General features: G+C 40.0%; 1 pseudogene; it reads right to left on the reverse strand.

The window, feature by feature from the left end:
• Positions 1-11,251: 11,251 nt before the first annotated feature.
• The window catches only part of LOC149495604 (uncharacterized), a 32,003-nt pseudogene continuing 28,781 nt past the window's right edge, over positions 11,252-14,473 (reverse strand).

Consider the following 14,473-nt stretch of genomic DNA (forward strand, 5'->3'; position numbering starts at 1 on the left):
GCTGAATCATATTGTCTTCGTAGGAACAAGATGGCCATGTATTTCTTAGCTTTATTGAAATCAGGGTGAGTGAACAGATTATTTTTATGAATCCAAGCTCTGAGTTCGTATTGCCATGAAGCAATATTGTCAAATAGTAGGAAGAATTGCCAGAGAGGATGACGATGGTTTTCTTCTCTGTGTAAAAACCAAAGAGTTGGGAGAAGTGGAATCTACAGGAAGGTGATAGAGGGTGGTAAGACACCAAAGGTACCAGAACTCATTATCGGTGTGAGGGAATGACTCATTGACAGTGGGGAACAGTTTCCAAGGAACAGGAGCTGTGAAATCATTGGGATGTGGAAGTACTTGAGGATAGAGCTCAATTATTTTTCTGTAAATCCACATGTCACGTTCTTGAGATGAGAGGCCTTGTGGCAGTTGGGGATGAGGTGTGTCTTGTAAAAAGTAGGCCATGCCAACAAAAGGATAAGTGATCCTGATAATGGAGGAGACAGGAGTGACAGGTTTAGAGACTCGTGACAAAAAGTCAGGGATAAGATTGGTTTTGCCTTTGATGTGCTGTACTTCAAAGTCATAGCGGGAAAACCATTCTTTTAACATGAGCAACTGTTTATCAGGAAGATTTTTGCCTTTGAAATCAAGAATCTTTGGAAAAGAGGAATTGTCGAGGCGAACAATGAAATGGTGGGAAGCCAGAAAGAACTCACATTTCTGAATTCCATATTTGATTGCAAGGATCTCTTTGTAATTGGAATGATAATGGAGCTCAGCATCTTTAAATTTTCCAGAAGCATATTTACAGAGAGATTCTTTGCCATTTTTGCGTTGAAGAAGAATAGCACCCCATGTTAGATCACTAGCATCTGTTTGTAAAATGAGCTGGGCCTCATCAGATGGAATGGTTAAAGAGGGAGTCTTTTGGGCTAACCTTTTAAGAGCTTTGACGGCCTCAGTATGGTCATGGGTCCAAGGAGGAGGAGTCTTTTTCAATAAAGAAGATAAGGGCTTAGTGTATATGGCGGTGTTAGGGATAAAATCCATAATGTAATTGATGAACCCAAGGAATTGTTGGACTTGGACTTTGAAAAGGTTGGAGTCTGGAAAGTGGGCTAATTCTTAGGCCAGATGTGGGCCTGGTTGGTATTGACCATCTTTGATATAGAGCCCAAGGAAATCAATTGCCTGTTTGCCAATAATGGATTTCTTCTCAGAGAGCATAACTCCATAGGAATGGACCAGAGAATGGAATTGGATCAACAGATCTTCATGGGCCTTAGCAGTTTTAGAGAACAGTAGAATATCATCAATGTAGATGATGCAACTGTGGAGTAAGGGTTCGAAAATTCTAATCATGGCCCTTTGGAAAATTGAAGGAGCAGTTTTGAGACCAAAAGGCATAACAGTCCATTGATACTGTGCATCAGGAATGCAGAAAGCAGTTTTGTATCTGTCTTCAGGACGAATTCCCACTTGCCAAAAACTAGATTTGAGATCAAACTTGGAGAAGAACTTGGCATTTTGGAGATGGACCAGGAGAGAGGAAATCTTAGGGATAGGGAACTTGTCATCAGCAAGGAAATGATTCAGTGGTTTATAATCAATGACAAGTCTCTTTTTTCCTCGAAGTTGTTCTGTGCGTTTATTCACATAAAACGCTTGACATGCCCATGGAGAGGTAGTTGGTTCAATGAGACCTTGTTGGAGCAGTTCTTGACGTTCGGCTCTAGCTAAAGCTAAGTCGGAGGGAGACATACCAGGGTGACTAGCTTTTGTAGGGTTAATGTCTTCATTGAGCTTAAAAGGAAGAGAGACAAAGAAATCAGGATTTTTGTACAGAGGAGAGGGATGGTTGAAGGTGAGATGAGACGTTGCCCAACAGGGAGTAAACAATTCTTTGATGTGAGCAAAGTCAAGGGGAACAGTAGCTATAGAGAACTGGTTAGGACTGTTGGGGCTATTCGGTTGCGAACTGCTGAACAGAATGCCATACTCAGTGGACAGCTGAGGCAGCCGAGAGCTGTCCACCGAGCATGGCATTTCGTTCAGCAGTTCTCAACCGAATAGCCCCAACACGCCTTCCACGGCTTCAACAGGCCTTTCAAGGTCTTTAGAACACTGAACTAGAATAGCATACAAGGGGTACAGATCGGAGACGAGGATCTTTGCATTAATGGAGAAAACTACTTAGCACAGGAACTATTTTCAGAAAGGAGAAGAGAGGAAATTTAGAAAGCCATAGAGAGAAAACACCCTAGATTGTATTTATGAAAGTTTTCTTATATCTTACATTGAAGAGAGCGTACATATTTTATAGGCAAAGAGCCTTATCCTAAGAAATCTAAAGAGCCGATGAGAAGATCCCATGTGGCATCCTTATCTACTCTTATCTTAAGTAATCTAGAGAGCCAATCGTGACAAGCCACGTGGCAATCTTATCTTCAAACCTAATAATGCAAAGGAATCTTATCCTAGACATAATAATGTGGGGAGGGCCCACGATAGTGACACACATATTCTTACACATACATTATTACAACAAGACAAGAGGAAAAGACAAACACATCACCATTATTACAAAAGTGAAAGGGGACAATGATGGGATGCATCACTATCCACTTTTAGACCTAGGGACTTTTGTTGATGGGTTCATGTTCTGACCAGTCTTCATCTGAGTCATCAGAAGGAGTGTGATCATAGGTCTAGCGTGCTCGTTTGAGATTACTAGCAATCCACGTGTTATGGTCATCTTCAGGATCATAATCAGAGTCATCATGACTGGAGGGGCCAGGTTGAGAGGGACGTTGTTGAAGTCGTGCTGATCGTCTTGGAAGGAGTGCTTCAATCTGTTGTGAAGTCATTGGAGTGTCAGGTGATTGAGAATCTTGAAACTCTGATCCAAGAGGGCCAGGTGGTCCAGTTGATGGTCCAGGGTCTGTAGGAGGTCCAGGTGCAAAGTCCGCATAGGAAAACATTCGTCGCTGGTCTGTGTCTTGCCTGTGCATGCTAATCATGGGAATAAATAAATTTGTGGAATTATTTAAGGCATTTCCATGAATTAATAGTGCATGTGTAATGGTCAAAGAGGATTCTTCAAAACGACAGGGGAGATTCTTCCAATGGGTCACAGTGGTGACAATAGTGCCAGATGAGTCATACTGTCTTCTTAGAAATAGGATGGCCATGTATTTTTTAGCTTTATTAAAATCAGGATGAGTGACAAATTGTTTTGGTAAATCCAAGCTCTGAGCTTATGTTGCCATGAGGAAATGTTTTCAAAGAGCTGGAAGAATTGCCAGGCAGGATGACGATGGTTTTCTTCTCTGTGTAAAAACCAAAGAGTTTGGAGGAGTGGAATTTCTACAGGAAGATGATAAAGGGTGGTAAGACACCAAAAGTACTAGAACTCATTATCAGTGTGCGGAAAAGATTCATTGACTGTGGGGAACAGTCTCCAAGGAAAAGGAGCAGTGAAATCATTGGGATGTGGAAGTACTTGAGGATAGAGTTCAATTATTTTTCTGCAAATCCACATGTCACGTTCTTGAGATGAGAGGCCTTGTGGCATTTGTGGATGAGGTGTATCTTGTAAAAAGTAGGCCATGCCAACAAAAGGATAAGTGATCCTGATAATGGAGGAGACAGGAGTGACAGGTTTAGAGACTCGTGACAAAAAGTCAGGGATAAGATTGGTTTTGCCTTTGATGTGCTGTACTTCAAAGTCATAGCGGGAAAACCATTCTTTTAACTTGAGCAACTGTTTATCAGGAAGATTTTTGCCTTTGAAATCAAGAATCTTTGGAAAAGAGGAATTGTCGAGGCGAACAATGAAATGGCGGGAAGCCAGAAAGAACTCACATTTCTGAATTCCATATTTGACTGCAAGGATCTCTTTGTAATTGGAATGATAATGGAGCTCAGCATCTTTAAATTTGCCAGAAGCATATTTACAGAGAGATTCTTTCCCATTTGTGCGTTGAAGAAGAATAGCACCCCAGGCTAGATCACTAGCATCAGTTTGTAAAATGAGCTGGGCCTCATCAGATGGAATGGTTAAAGAGGGAGTCTTTTGGGCTAACCTTTTAAGAGCTTTGACGGCCTCAATATGTTCATGGGTCCAAGGAGGAGGAGTCTTTTTCAGTAAAGAAGACAAGGGCTTAGTGTATATGGCGGCGTTAGGGATGAAGTCCCTAATGTAATTGATGAACCCAAGGAATTGTTGGACTTGGACTTTGGAAAGGTTGGAGTCTGGAAAGTGAGCTAATTCTTGGGCCAGATGTGGGCCTAGTTGGTATTGACCATCTTTGATATGGAGCCCAAGGAAATCAATTGCCTGTTTGCCAATAATGGATTTCTTCTCAGAGAGCATAACTCCATAGGAATGGACCAGAGAATGGAACTGGGTCAGGAGGTCTTCTTCATGGGCCTTTGCAGTTTCAGAGAATAGAAGAATATCATTAATGTAGATGATGCAGCTGTGTAACAGAGGTTCAAAAATTCTGATCATAGCCCTTTGGAAGATTGACGGAGCAGTTTTAAGACCAAACAGCATGACAGTCCATTGATACTGTGCATCAGGAATACAGAAGGCAGTCTTGGATCGATCTTTAGGAAGAATTCCCAGTTGCCAAAAACCTGATTTGAGATCAAACTTGGAGAAGAACTTGGCATTTTGGAGATGGACCAGGAGAGAGGAAATCTTAGGGATAGGGAACTTGTCATCAGCAAGGAAATGATTCAGTGGTTTATAATCAATGACAAGTCTCTTTTTTCCTCGAAGTTGTTCTATGCGTTTATTCACATAAAATGCTTGACATGCCCATGGAGAGGTAGTTGGTTCAATGAGACCTTGTTGGAGCAGTTCTTGACATTCGGCTCTAGCTAAAGCTAAGTCAGAGGGAGACATACCAGGGTGACTAGCTTTTGTAGGGTTAATGTCTTCATTGAGCTTAAAAGGAAGAGAGACAAAGAAATCAGGATTTTTGTACAGAGGAGAGGGATGGTTGAAGGTGAGATGAGACGTTGCCCAACAGGGAGTAAACAATTCTTTGATGTGAGCAAAGTCAAGGGGAACAGTAGCTATAGAGAACTGGTTAGGACTGTTGGTGTATGGTTTAAACTGTCTTTTGTATTTGGTGCCAGAGGGTAGGATTTGAAGGTTCTGAGCATGGTGATAGACATCAAAGCCAATTAGAAGATCACAGCCAAAGAGGTAGGAGCCAATGACATGAGTCCATATGATACAATCAGGGAAGAACTGAAGGCCAATTTTCTTCTTAGTAATCATAGTTGTCTGGAACTTTTTTTCATCAGCGGCTGAGAAATGAAGGATTTTCTTTTTCCAGGCATGAGCTGGTAACACATCAGGATTGATCATTGTACAATGTGAACCAGTGTCAAAGAGAGCTGTAACTGTAACCGGTTTTTCATACTTATCAGGAAGGACGTGCATGGAGATTAATGGCACAGGATGAGAAAACTGAACTGAACTTATATCAGGTGAGGAAGGTAGGGATTCTTCAGGTTCAGGAGATGATAAGGGAAATAAGATAAGGGATGAGGAGTCTGAGAGACTAGGAGATGAGACAGGTGTAGGAATTTTACATGGTGAAGGTATGTCAGGAAAGCAGTAGGAAATTTCATTAAAAGAAAGATCATCAAAAGGATTTGGACTTAGAGGGAGACGTGACAAAGGACAAGAGATGAAGTCTGGAGATTCAGAACAATCAAAGTCTGGAGGTTCCTGTTTAATAGTGATAGGAGGACCAATAGTGAGGACAGGAGCTATGTCATCAGAATCGGTGTCTGAATCTGAATCAGAATCGGAGTAAGGAAGAGCAAATAGAGTTGCTGGTGAAGCTGAATCTTCTTCTAAAAACAGAGATTCCAAATCATGATCTGAATCATAATCAGGACAAGAAACTTTGAGTTGGTGAAGAAGAGCAATAGTCTGTTTAGGCTTCTTGGGACAATTCTTTGCATAATGCCCCTTTTTTCCACAGATATAACATCTGTCAGACTTGTGGCGAGACTTTGATTTCTTTTTGAACCAGCGCATTTTTCTGAAACGGTTCTTCTTGAGCGGAAAGAACATGGACTTCTTGGAGTGCTTAGAATGTTTGGAATATTTAGAACGGTGAGGATGACAGTGATAGGAAGAATCTTTACATTTGGTCTGGAATGGTTGAGAGCAAGCAGTTTTTAACAGCTTATCACCTTTCGCAATCTTTTTGAATAGTCGTTGTTGTTCACACATGCGGTCAACAGCAGTCAAAGTAAACTGCCAGATTTCACCAAGTTTGAGGTTAGCAATATTGGTGCCACACATTCGTTGCACTTCAGGTTTGAGTTATTGTAATTCACTCCCTCACGTGTTTACACTCTTAAATCACTCCTTGCAATTCTTCCAATTGAACTTCAGAATCTTAGTTCAACCAACCAACTCAAAGGCACGTTTACAATCAAGGAATAAAACTTAACAATGAAAAGCAAGCACAAATTCTAGAAAGAAGACTCAAAACGAGATGGATGGTAGCACAAGAACATAAACAATGCACTACTTTAATTATCAATTAGAGTGTAGTAAACAAGCAAATACACCCTAACAATGTAATAGAAGCAATAGAAAGTTTAAACAAAAATAAAGAAACTAGAATTTAAAAGACAATTTCTGGATATAATGTATGAATTTAGCTTACTACAAAGCAAACCAAATATGGACCTAATAATTCTACCCAAAACAAAGCAAGCAATCAAAGAAAAACCAAAAGAAAACAATTTTCTTACTAGGGTCAGAACCGAGCACGGGCGTGCTAGATGGAGCACGGGCGTGCGTTTAAGGCCTAGTCCAACAAGTGGAAGTCAGGAACTAGCACGGGTGTGCTTGAGGTGAAGCACGGGCGTGCTGCCTTGTTTCCTTTTTTAATGCAACCCAATTTAAGTAGGATTCTTAGATTTGACAAGGATTGTAGTAGATTTGCTTAATCTCAAAAGATATGGTCAACTACAACCCAATTTAAGTAGGATTTCTTAGATTTGACAAGCATTGTAATAGATTTGCTTAATCTTAAAAGATATGGTCAACTAATTCTTGTTATCTTATCCACAAGTAGTTAAGATTAGGTTTTATCACAAGATTATAGTGGATAAACTAAATCCCATAAAATATGGTCAAATCCCTTAAGATTAGGCACAATCCCACAAAATATGGTCAAATCTTCTAAGGATTAGGAATAATCCCACAAAATATGGTCAAATCCCACAAAATAAGGTAAAATCCCTTTGAATTAGGATCAAATCCCTTGGATTCAGGAACAAAAACAAGATCCACACCAACAATTTCAATGGTGGACGAAAATTTTTTTCTATACTTTTTTTTAGTCAACAAGATCTAAGATCTAAACTTCCAGAATTGAAATAAGAACGAAATTACTAAATTGAATTGAAGCAAAAACGAATTGAAACTAAACAAAAGAAAACAAACACAAAAGAAACAAGATGAAGAAGAAAATAAACACAAGAACAAGATGAATAAGAAAACAAATAAACACAAACCCTAGAACTAAGATAAATAAGAATTTACCTTAATCTTTGGCTCTGATACCAAACTGACGCGGAACCCTATGGAAATATATTCCATGAAATCTATGACAAGTTTTGGAAGAGATCAAAGATCTAGAATAAACTCCCCTCTGTGGCACCCAAAGCTTAAAGAAGCAAGAACACCAATAATAGAGTAAAAGAATAAGATAAACGCCACAAAGAATTGATAAGTTTACCTTGATTCTTGATGCAATTAGAAGAATGCAATCTCACACCCTCTAAAAACATGAACACGCCAAAGGCATGAAAGAAGATCTCTCTTTGATTAATTGATTGAATAATGTGGATCAATAATTACAAAATAACAAGCTATTTATACTAATCTAAGAGGTCCAGATCCTTAAAGGATTTAGAGTTAGTTAAGGAGTAGGATTTAGCAAATCTAAACCAACTAAGGATAAGACTAACAAAATCATAACAACTTAAGGATTTGGATATCTAATCCAAATCTACTAAAGATTAACTAAATCTAAATAAAATAAGGCTAACTAATCAAGGGTGACCGAAATATTGGAGGCCCAACCCATTAACAAAGCAAAAACTCAAAATAAGCCAACAAATGCAAAAGATCAGCCATTGAAGGGAACATTTTTATAGGAGCTGGAGAAGGAGTAAACATTGGTGGAGGTAAGGCATAATCAAAGGGGTAAGAAGGTGGAGGTACAGGAGGTTGTAAGATTTTATCTCTTTCAATTTCTTCGACTTGTCTTTGAAGCTGGCGAATTTCTCATTCTTTTGCATCAAACAAAGGAGAGGAAGGATTAGTCGCAATGAGAAAGTGAAGCTCTTTATCAAGCTTAGAAATCCTTCGTAAAAGATCATCATGCATTTGTTGAGCTTCTTGGCGGAAGGAAGACATAGTAGAAGTTAAGTGATCATTCTTTTTCAAAGCTTGATTTAGCTTGCCATCAATGTTCTTGAGATAGTTGTTTTGGACAACAGCATTAGAAGTTTGCCAATTGATGACTTCTTCAGAAGGTGATAAGGGCTGTAGGTTGCCAGTAGAGTGAACAACAGTTTGTCGGACATAGGGACTAGCTATTACTCTAGCAGTGGAGTCATGGACTGTTTCAAGAGGAGGAAAGTCTTCAGGTTGCAACATGCGACAAGACAAGGGAGGTGCTGGAGCAGAGGGAGTCTGATATGCTTCCAGAGAGCAGGAGCAAATAGTAGGAGGTGGAGGACAGTTGAGAAGTCCTTCTTCAGCAAGAATCTCAAAACAACGTTGGAGATAGTGATCTTCAGTCATAGGTTTATTTTTATCTTTTGGAAGGCCAACCCATGGGGGAGGAGCGTCATCATCATCATCAAAAGGACGCTTCTTAAGAGAAGGGTGGCAAGACTGAGTCTTCCGGAGAAGAGGTTGTGATTCCAGTTTGGTGATGGTGACTTCAGCATCTTCAAGCCAACCATCATCTTCATACTTACAAGGACAGTCAGGGTCACACATGTGGGGATTGGCATCCCAAAGGAAGTGACCATCATTCTTTGCAGCATAGATCTCCTTGCCAGTATGGGCAAAACTATGGATGGGAGCATGTTTGAGTGGTTTGCTCTTGACTGGTTGAATCATGGAGACAGAATGTCTCGGTTCAGAACTGGATGAAATCCGGACAGATTTATCTAGTTGGCGAACAAAGATGGGATCCTGTTGTTGAATAGGTTGAGGGAGTTGATGAAGCTTTTCATAGTTGGTAATCCAGGTAGAGGGAATAAGCTTTTCAAGCTCTTCTCGAGGCAGTTGCCTAGGAGTTTGGACAATAGTGGGAGTGGGACCACCATCAGCAAAGATGTACAAAGCATCACTGTGTGAGATACCAGGTGTCTGTAGGTTGATAGTATGATCTTGAAGGCGGTAGACAATCTGGTGGTGTAAAGTAGCTGAGATGGTTTCAGGAACTTGGTCTGCACCTGTAATTTGAACTTGAACCTTCAGGTCAGTACTTAGGTGTGGATCTTCAAGAAACATGTTAAAGTTGGGGAAGAAAGTGAGGACTACGCTACCAGCGTTGAGGGTAGTAGCAATAGTACCAATAATAGCATGGTCATATTGAAGATAACGGGTGTCTAGAAGAGATAGGTGAGCAGTGACAGGTAGGCCTTGTCGGCCATGATAGGACAGGACAAGACGGATGGCTCCAAAGTGGAGGTGAGTATATTTTTGCTTTTTCCATTGAGAGATGAACTGTTCAGGAATCTCTAAAGTAACATACTGTTCTGCAGGGGTAGATGACAAAACACACTGAGAAAGAGAAGAGGATTGAACATACTCTTTAATATTAACAGAGGGACGGCTAATAATTTGACGGAGGGAACGAGACAGAGACGGACTACGTTTAAACACAGCATAAGGGTTAAGATAGGTACAAGGGAATTTTGGATCTGAGCGGACTCAGGGATATGGGAGATTTCTACAAGGTTATCTATTTTATCAGTAAGGTACTGTTTACTTGTAGGTGGGAGTTGTAAGGAGGAGGTTTGGACAATAGGATTGTTGGTTACTGTTTCCATGGGTACTGTAGATCTCCTTCTTCCAATAGTTACTGTAGCAAAGTGGGTTTCAGGCAAAGTGGTCCCACTCCCACTATTGTCCAAACACCTAGGCAACTGCCTCGAGAAGAGCTTGAAAAGCTCATTCCCTCTGCCTGGATTACCAACTATGAAAAGCTTCATGAACTCCCTCAACCTGTTCAACAACAGGATCCCATCTTTGTTCGCTAACTAGATAAATCTGTCCGGATTTCATTTCTCCCATCCAGTTCTGAACCGAGACATTCTGTCTCCATGATTCAACCAGTCAAGAGCAAACCACTCAAACATGCTCCCATCCATAGTTTTGCCCATACTGGCAAGGAGATCTATGCTGCAAAGAATGATGGTCACTTCCTTTGGGATGCCAATCCCCACATGTGTGACCCTGACTGTCCTTGTAAGTATGAAGATGATGGTTGGCTTGAAGATGCTGATGTCACCATCACCTAACTGGAATCACAACCTCTTCTCCGGAAGACTCAGTCTTGCCACCCTTCTCTTAAGAAGCGTCCTTTTGATGATGATGATGACGCTCCTCCCCCATGGGTTGGCCTTCCAAAAGATAAAAATAAACCTATGACTGAAGATCACTATCTCCAACGTTGTTTTGAGATTCTTGCTGAAGAAGGACTTCTCAACTGTCCTCCACCTCCTACTATTTGCTCCTGCTCTCTGGAAGCATATCAAACTCCCTCTGCTCCAGCACCTCCCTTGTCTTGTTGCATGTTGCAACCTGAAGACTTTCCTCCTCTTGAAAAACAGTCCGTGACTCCACTGCTAGAGTAACAGCTAGTCCCTATGTCCGACAAACTGTTGTTCACTCTACTGGCAACCTACAGCCCTTATCACCTTTTGAAGAAGTCCTCAACTGGCAAACTTCTAATGCTGTTGTCCAAAACAACTATCTCAAGAACATTGATGGCAAGCTAAATCAAGCTTTGAAAAAGAATGATCACTTAACTTCTACTGTGTCTTCCTTCCGCCAAGAAGCTCAACAAATGCATGATGATCTTTTACGAAGGATTTCTAAGCTTGATAAAGAGCTTCACTTTCTCATTGCGACTAATCCTTCCTCTCCTTTGTTTCATGGAAGCAATTCAAGGAAAGTTTAGAACCTTCAACAATCTTTTCCTAGACATGAAGGAGGAATTGCAAGAGATAAGAGCTTCACAAACTCTAATACAACAAGAGCTCATCCACAAACTAGATTTCAAGTTCATGATGATGAAGATACTGCAGAAACCAATTTCAACAAAATTGATGGAGACTTGGGATCAATTAAGATGAGGATTCCAGAATTCAAAGGCAACAACAATGCTGAAGAATTCCTTGAGTGGGAGAGGAAGGTAGAACAAATCTTTGAATGAAATAACTATTCTCAAGAAAAGAAATCCCATCTTGCTGCTGTTGAATGAAAGGTTATGCCATGTTTTGGTGGGAACAATTGCTATTGAAAAGAAGAAGAAAGGGATTGCGACCTGTACCACCATGGGAGATCATGAAAGAGCTAATGCACCAAAAATTTGTCCCTACTCATTACTTTAGGGATTTACACAATAAATTAGCTAGAATGGTGCAAGGAGGGAAGAGTGTGGAAGAGTACTACAAGGAGATGGAGATTTGCATGGCAAGAGCCAAGATTGAAGAAGAGGAGCAAATCACCATGTCACGATTCCTTGGAGGTCTAAATAAAGACATTGCTGATGCTTTAGAGATGTATAGGTATGATAGCTTGGAGAAGATGGTAGATATGGCCATGAAACTTGAAAGACAGAAAAAGGGGAGATCCACCAACAAGTATTCCAGCAACACATGGGGATCTAAATGGCCTAAAGAAGGTGAGAAGAGGGATTTTAAGGGTTCTAATTCCAAAAGGACAGATTCAACTTCAAAAGGTAAAGAGCCTGTCCAAACTCCATTCAAAAGCAACAAAGGTACCTCTAACTCTACAACCCCTTCTAGAGAAATTAAATATTTTAAATGTTTGGGGAAAGGGCATTATGCATCTCAATGTCCTAATAAAAGGGTTATGATTGTTAAAGATGTTGGGAATGTTAGTTCTGAATCTGAATGTAGTGAATGTGATGATATGCCTAATTTAATTAATGATGATGATGATGATTCAGAAAACTTAATATTACCTGAACATGGAGAAGCTTTGGTTGCTAGGCGTGCCTTGAACATGCATGTTAAGGAGCAAAGCCTTGAGCAACGTGAGAACATATTTCACACTAGATGTTTGATTAGTGGAAAAGTGTGTACTCTTATTATTGATGGGGATAGTTGCACTAATGTTGCTAGTGTAAATATGGTAAACAAACCGAACTTGACTTGTCTCAAGCATCCTAAGCCTTATAAGTTGCAATGGTTGAATGATTGTGGGGTGGTAAAAGTGACTCAACAAGTGCTTGTGCCATTTTCTATTGGAAGGTATGAAGATGAGATTTTATGTGACATAGTACCTATGCAAGCTGGCTATCTATTGTTGGGAAGACCATGGCAATATGATAGAAGAGCACTTCATGATGGATTCCATAATCGATACTCTTTGATTCATAAGGGGAAGAAGGTGGTTCTTGTGCCTTCATCACCTCAAGAGGTTTATGAGGACCAAAGGAAGATACTTGAGAGAGAGAGAGAGGTTTCGGCCTTGAGAGAACAAAAGAGAGAAAAGAGTAAGGATGAGGGAAAAGAGGCCACAAAAATAACAAAACAAATTAATGACCCAATTGTGAGAGAAAAAGAAAGAGAGGAGAAAAAGAAACAGACTTTTTATGCAAGAGCTAGAGAGGTTAAGTGTGCCATTGCCTTGGAGAAGCCCATATTGCTTCTTAGGTACAAGGAGATTTTATTTGCTGAAACTAATGCTAACCTTGATAGTTTGCCTTCTATGTTTGTTTCTATGTTGCAGGAATTTGATGATGTCTTTCCTAGTGAACTACCTAGTGGTTTACCACCTTTAAGGGGAATAGAACATCAAATTGACTTCATTCCTGGATCCACCATTCCAAATAGGCCTGCCTATAGAAGCAATCCAATGGAGACAAAGGAGTTGCAAAGGCAAGTTGATGAACTTATGGAGAAAGGTTTGGTGAGAGAGAGCATGAGCCCGTGTGCCGTTCCCGTGCTTCTAGTACCTAAAAAGGATGGAACATGGCGCATGTGTGTTGATTGTACAGCGGTCAACAAAATCACTGTAAAGTATAGACACCCTATCCCTAGACTTGATGATATGCAGGATGAATTGCATGGGGCAACTTACTTTACTAAAATTGATTTAATGAGTGGTTACCATCAAATTAGAATATAACCAGGTGATGAATGGAAAACTGCTTTTAAAACTAAGTATGGTTTGTATGAATGGTTAGTTATGTCTTTTGGACTATCTAATGCACCTAGTACTTTTATGAGGCTTCTGAACCATGTATTGCGTGCCTTCTTAGGAAAGTTTATGAAGAGAGCTTACATATTTATAGGCAAAGAGCCTTATCCTAAGTAATCTAAAGGGCCAATGAGAAGATTCCATGTGGCATCCTTATCTAACCTTATCTTAAGTAATCTAGAGAGCCAATCGTGACAAGCCACGTGGCAAACTTATCTTCTAACATAATAATGCAAAGGAATCTTATCCTAGACATAATAATATGGGAGGGGCCCATGACACATTAGTGACACATTATGACGCGGAACCCAATGAAAATAAATTTCATGAACTCAATGACAAGTTTTGGAAGAGATCAAAGATCTAGAATAAATTCCCCTCTATGGCACCCAAAGCTTAAAGAAGCAAGAACACCAATAATAGAGTAAAAGAATAAGATAAACGCCACAAAGAATTGATAAGTTTACCTTGATTCTTGATGCAATTAGAAGAATGCAATCTCATACTCTCTAAAAACATGAACACGACTAAGCATGAAGAAGTAGTCTTTAATTCAATGAATAATTGTTGAATAATTACAAAATAACAAGCTATTTATACTAATCTAAGAGGTCCAGATCCTTAAAGGATTTAGAGTTAGCTAAGGAGTAGGATTTAGCAAATCTAAACCAACTAAGGATAAGACTAATAAAATCATAACTACTTAAGGATTTGGATATCTAATCCAAATCTACTAAAGATTGACTAAATCTAAACAAAATAAGGCTAATTAATCAAGGGGGCCGAAATATTGGAGGCCCAACCCATTAACAAAGCAAAAACTCAAAATAAGCTAACTAACTTAATGAGAGGCAGGGACAAGCACAGCCTGGGTGTGCTATTTGGCACGGGCGTGCTTCAATGTAGGAGTTCCCTCGTGAGAGTCAGAGGGAAGCACGGCCAGGGTGTGCTATTTGG

This window comes from Jatropha curcas, chromosome 6, assembly GCF_041381405.1.
Source record: "Jatropha curcas cultivar XTBG-Jc1 chromosome 6, XTBG_Jcur_1.0, whole genome shotgun sequence".
Lineage (NCBI taxonomy): Eukaryota > Viridiplantae > Streptophyta > Magnoliopsida > Malpighiales > Euphorbiaceae > Jatropha > Jatropha curcas.